A 6,000-nucleotide genomic window follows, 5' to 3' on the forward strand; every position below is an offset into this window, starting at 1 on the left:
TTCATACTGTATAACAACAGACAGAGCAAAGGTGGGGGTGGTGTTGCAATATGTTGATCTGAATTTGAATGGACGGAAAACATGGTAATAAAAATGAAACAAATAAATTAATAAAACAAAAATATCTTCATGTGCGGGGACTATAATATTGACATACTAAACCCCAACGGACAGAGAAGTATTGAAGATTTTTTAAATTGAAAGTATAGTTTGAGTCTCTTCCCTACAATCACTAGACCTAGCAGAATAACGTCTCATAGTGCCACTCTGATAGATAATATTTACCAATGTAATAGAAAACAAGACAATAAGTGGGTTATTAATTAGTGATATCATTTACCCCCTTCCAGTTTTCACAGTAGTAGTAAAAAAAAGTGTAAAAATAAAACATTTACAGACTACAATGACATTGATATGTCATTAGTTAAACAGGTCATCTGACCTGTCTCAATACTGCCACAACTCTCAAAAATACTGTAAAAGCTTTTCAACAATAGAATGGATGCATATTTTGAAAATCACAAACTATTTTCAGAGAGTCAGTATGGGTTTAGGGCTAACAGTTCAACATCATAGGCAATAATAGAATCAATTGAGGAAATCACAGATGCAAAAAAACATGCAATCGGAGTATTCATCGATCTCAAAAAAGCATATACAATCAGCCATAACATACTATTCAATAAACTGGAAAAATATCGAATAAGGGGACTGGTATTAAGAGTTAGCCTATAAAAATGGACGGCAACAGTTTGTAAAGTTGAGTAATCACTGCTCTGGATATTTGGATATTGCTTGTGGGGTCCCCCAGGGGTCAGTATTGGGCCCCAAGTTGTTTATCCTTTATATCCACGACATGTATAAAGTATCTAGGTGGTTAAAGTTGGTTAATTTCGCGGCTGACACAAATATTTTTGGCTCAGGTGAAATCATTAATCAAGTGGAAACAGTTATAAACAAGGAAATTAAATAACTAAAAATATGGTTTGACTGGAATAAATTATCATTAAATGTAAGTAGACTAAGTTTATGTTATTTGGCAGCACAATGAACACAAAGGTGCGAATAGAAATAGATGGGGTGGAAATTGAAAGGGTGCATGAACATACATTTTTTGGGGGGTTACAGTAGATAGGCAGGTAGAGTTGGAATCCGCACATCAAATATGTACAGTCCAAAGTTTCAAGAGGCATTGCAGTCATACACAAAGCAAACCAATTACTGGATAACAGTTCACTTAGCACACTTTACTGTTCACTGGTTTTGCCATATTTACATTACTATGCTGAGGTTTGGGTAAATATATACACAACTTCATTACAGTCACTTACCATCCTGCAGAAAAGAGCAATAAGGACTATTCACAAGGTCAGATACTTGGAACACACAGATCCTCTACTATCCTTTTCTACAGTCAAAGCTACTGAAACTCACTGACATTGTATCTTACCAGCAATAATCATGTATAAGGCAAAAAACAGACAATTACCAGAAAATATCCAAAATGTATTTAGGAATCGGGAGGGAGATTATCAATTAAGAGGGGAACATGAATTCAAAATCTTAAAAATACGAACAACTCCAAATATCAGATGGTTCAAGAAAATGTACAAAAATATGCTGCTTGGTGTGTATAATGGATAGTGATCATTAATGATTATTGGTGATTTTTGTTCATTACACTGTAATTGATATGGCATGGTGATATGAGGCAGATAAGCCGATGTGTATATGTGTGTATGTGCAAGCATATTATTTAGGAAAAGGGGTGAGAGCTAACAAGCTATGCTTCTTCTCACTCCTTTACGAATATGTCACTTATTTTCTTTTTTTGTGTGTGTTTTATTATTTTCGCTTCCTCACTGTTCATTTCTACATCATGTTGGGCAAGGATTTGCTCAGCAGCAATTGGGGAACCTTATATTATTTGCATATTTGAAATAAACAGTACAAACAAACAAGCAAAGTTTGACTTCAAGCAGTATTTGCAACGTGAAATAAATGTGGAGCTTCTTATTGCAAATGGTAAGGCATTCTAATATTTACAATAACAACAATGTTAAATGTAATAAAAGTAGTTTTTATTTGCAGTAATTGAGGCTGGGCTGAGGAAGTCCTGCTTAACTCCCCTATACAGCTCCAAAGCAGCTCAAAAACAAGAGCAGCTGGATGCCTGTTTCACACAAATTCACTAAATCTTGCAACAGTTTACTAAACTGGCAACACTGCAGCCTTTGAACGCCCCTAGTAGAACCATAGAGCTAGAAACTCCAACTCAGTGATCTCAGCTTCACAAAGTTTCACTTATATAAATTCAGACAGTCACAAGATTCATTATTGTTATAGGACAAAAGAGTACATAAGAGGGTTGCCATGATTCTTGATATATTTCAAACCAGGTTAAAAGGAAACGTTTGTATGCTGGCCATATTTATAAAACCCAGACACAAAAAAAAAAGTAGTAGCAAGTGCTAAGTGCAAGTGCTATGTGATGTTGGACAGACATGTTGTTATTGTGTCCCTTAATAATTCACAGCTTTTGGCTTTTTAATTGAGTCTAAAACACGAGAAGAGATCATTAGACACAAGAAGAGATCATTAGCAAACTGTGCACTGCACACTGACTTTATTGAGAAGACAATGGCAGGAAACCAGTTACAGAGTAGTTCATTTGGTTACATCACAGATTGGCATCTGTCATAGACAAACAACTTTTATCATTAGTAACAAGCAAGCAAAAATAAAAAATAAACAGTTTATAACACAAAGAATAATCAATGATATAAAACACAAAGATCTCCGAAGTTAACTTCCTTCTTTCATGTACAGTATGTTAGACCCCTTTGAGTTTTTCCTTGAGCCAATGCTATTATCATTCACGTTAAATAAAAGCAGAATCAGTGATTAAAACATCAATATTTACACATAAAACACAGAAGAAATGGATCATTAAAAACTAACACCAGATGTTGTCTTTGCTGAAAGTCCAGTGGTTTACCTTCTCACCTGCTGCAGTGACATACAAGTGTCTTCAAATACCCTGTGACATCATTGTTGGGTGGAGCTACAGGTGCAGCACAACCATAGACTGTAAAAAGAATGGACGTAGCACCCGTGACGTCACCCATTGGTTTGGGGGAGTCTGTTTTGTGCCGCTACTACGGGGGTTTGAGCTGCGCCATGTTGGATTCTACTTGCCATATTTGGAGCGGTGCGGCCGTTAGCCGGCCGAGAACCCGCCCACTGGCCTCGAAGTAGCGGTCTCCGGACCTGTCACTCAACGTTTCCGTGCCCTGATTGGCCAGAATTTTAAACCTAATAATAGTAAAACGGTAGAGTTTTTAAAAAATTCACCCCCCTCAGAGTGTGTGCGGAGGTAGAAACTATCAATTGAGACCAAAAAAATGAAATGTACCAGGCTGTAAATATGTTTTTTTAAGCTGTAAAATCGGCTATTTTAACATGGGGCTCAATTGGAGTTGCTCCCTTCTGGAGCCAGCCCCCAGAGGAAGCCGAGGGGATTGCAGTTTTTTGAACGCGGAAGTGAGCTTCACTTCTCAGACCGACAACTGCCCCCTTGAGCACAACTAGAGCACTGGAAAAGAGAGTAACGACACCACCATTGACTCCCGTGGTAAGGGTTTTGCGCCCCTAGTGGCAGGATATGGGTATTGCAAAAGCACCCAGAAAACTCATTCACTCCAATGTATGTGTGTTGCCCACTTGCTTGTAAATTGATGAAAACGGCCGTGTTTTTGTTTTTAGGTGTCTTGGTCATATGAAATTATATTTATAATTTGTTTATTACAAAATGTAGATTGAAACATTAACTCTTTCGCGACCATTGACGAGTTAACTCGTCACAGCCTGCCGAACGTTCACGACCATTGACGAGCAAACTCGTCAAAACCGTTTTTTTACAGATTACGATAATAGACACTCTGAGGTACCCTGTGTGTGAATATGGTAGTCCTCTGATATGTAAAACTGTTTTAAACTAAAATCAAAACATAATATTTTTTACTGTGTGATCTTGGTTTTGTTTGAGTAATCGTTCTCCTTGAATGCTGCTGTGGGGACAGCGTGCAGCGCTGTGCGGCTGTCAGCTACAGTGTTGCAACTTTCTCGCTGAATCTGGCGACTTTCCAAACCCTCTTTTGACAAAAGCGACCGACGACAAATGTGGCGACTTTTACCGGTGCTGTTACAAACGTTTATGGTTTGGAGACTCGGATCTGAAAGCCCGTTATCACGGCTGTTTTCACGGCGCTGTGCAGCAGAGCGGGCGCTCTGCAGCGGGGGCTGTGACCGGCCGCCCCCGCCACAGAGCACCCATCGCCGGCCAGTCACACAGCAGTGTCCCGGAGCTGCTGCGCTGCAGCCAGAGACCCACACCGCTGCACCGCTGCACTCCACGCTGCCACACCCCCCAGATATGCCTACAAATATATTTATTTAGCCGTAGAAATGATTTGGGAGACGCCACACTGCAGAGTACCGGTAAAATGAGCAGATTGCCACTTGACACAAAAGTGCGTTTTTCTCTGAAACTAGAGCGGGAGCTCCGTTTTTGGAGAAACCCAGCTCTCTTCTTCTACTTCGTCCTCACGAACGAAACGGCGGAAAAACTCGCCGTTTTTTTCGTGGAGCACGTTGTAAAGTCACTCTTCAATCACGTGAAGACCGTTTGTTTCTAGGTGACGTACAGAGTTCGGTTCGACGTGAGATAAAAGGTAAACAAATAGCCAAAAACATGTGGTCCTGAGCGGATGTGCTGAGGAATTAGTGTGGTCGCGAAAGAGTTAATGTAGACAACTGTTTTTTTTTTTACTCACCTATGTGTTAATGTTTATCTGTAAAGGGTCCTCAATAATGCTATTAACGTGGGTGATCTTTAATGTCCTTAAATTATTGAAAATACCACACTTGCTCATTCACCAACAATGCAGAGTTGTCAGTTCTTGGGCGCTTTTGCAATACCCATGTTCCGCCATCAGGAGGCGCTTCCATTGAACCAATGCGTGTCGTTACTCTCTTTTCCAGTGCTCTAAGCACAACATGTTTGTGGCCACACTCATCATGATGCTGACATGAAAGCTTCCACCAGAGAGGGCAGCAAAACACTGGTTTTCAGCCTGCTCTTAGTGACTGTAAACATGTGTTAGTGCCTGTGATTCTTTACTAGAAGATAAAGGAAGATTACAACATGATTTGTTTCACACTGGGTCTAATGACAGAGTATTTGATCCAGCTGATTTGATTAACAAAGTCATCTAACTACATTCATTTTGGTTTCCTGCATTGTGCCTTTGTAGGTGGTTTAAAAACATTCAGTTACATTTTCCATCGTCTTCATCATCGTCTTCCTCTTGTTTTGTGGGTTGAGTCACCCACCTCAGTTTAACGACACGATGTAAAGCCTTGAACCTTTCACTGAGCTGAGAGGGAATAAAGGCAAAGTCAGAAGAACAATGATACAAACATGTTTAGCTTCATCATGTATTAGTGTAGTATTTGACATATTGCATATAATCAACATTAATATGGATAAACAAAAGTTGTGATGGCTGAGATTTAGTTGTGCAGGAACAGGAGGGAGTTTTACCTGCTGGAGAATCTGGGCATTAGTAGCTGGATCTGAAAGGTCAGCAAAGGTCTGAATCTTCATCCTCACCTCGGTCTTCTTCACTCTCAGGTCTAGAGAGTTCAACAAACACATATCCACATAAAAGGAATGTTATTGCTTTGTGAGAAAACAAACAATAGCATTTATTGATATATTTTCACACATATATCCTCACCATTGACGGTCTGGGCACTACTCTGCCCTCCATCCGAAGTTGTACCTATCAATTGCAAGACAGAACAATGAAATTCATTATGCACATTTTTATGATCCCTCTCTGCCTGACAAATAACTTCTCATGTCTCTAACTATTCTTTGGTGTTGAGGAGGGGAAAAAAATTATGTAATGCCATTTCATGGAGCTTATTACAAAA

This window comes from Trachurus trachurus (assembly GCF_905171665.1).
Source record: "Trachurus trachurus genome assembly, chromosome: 16".
In the NCBI taxonomy this organism is placed as follows: domain Eukaryota; kingdom Metazoa; phylum Chordata; class Actinopteri; order Carangiformes; family Carangidae; genus Trachurus; species Trachurus trachurus.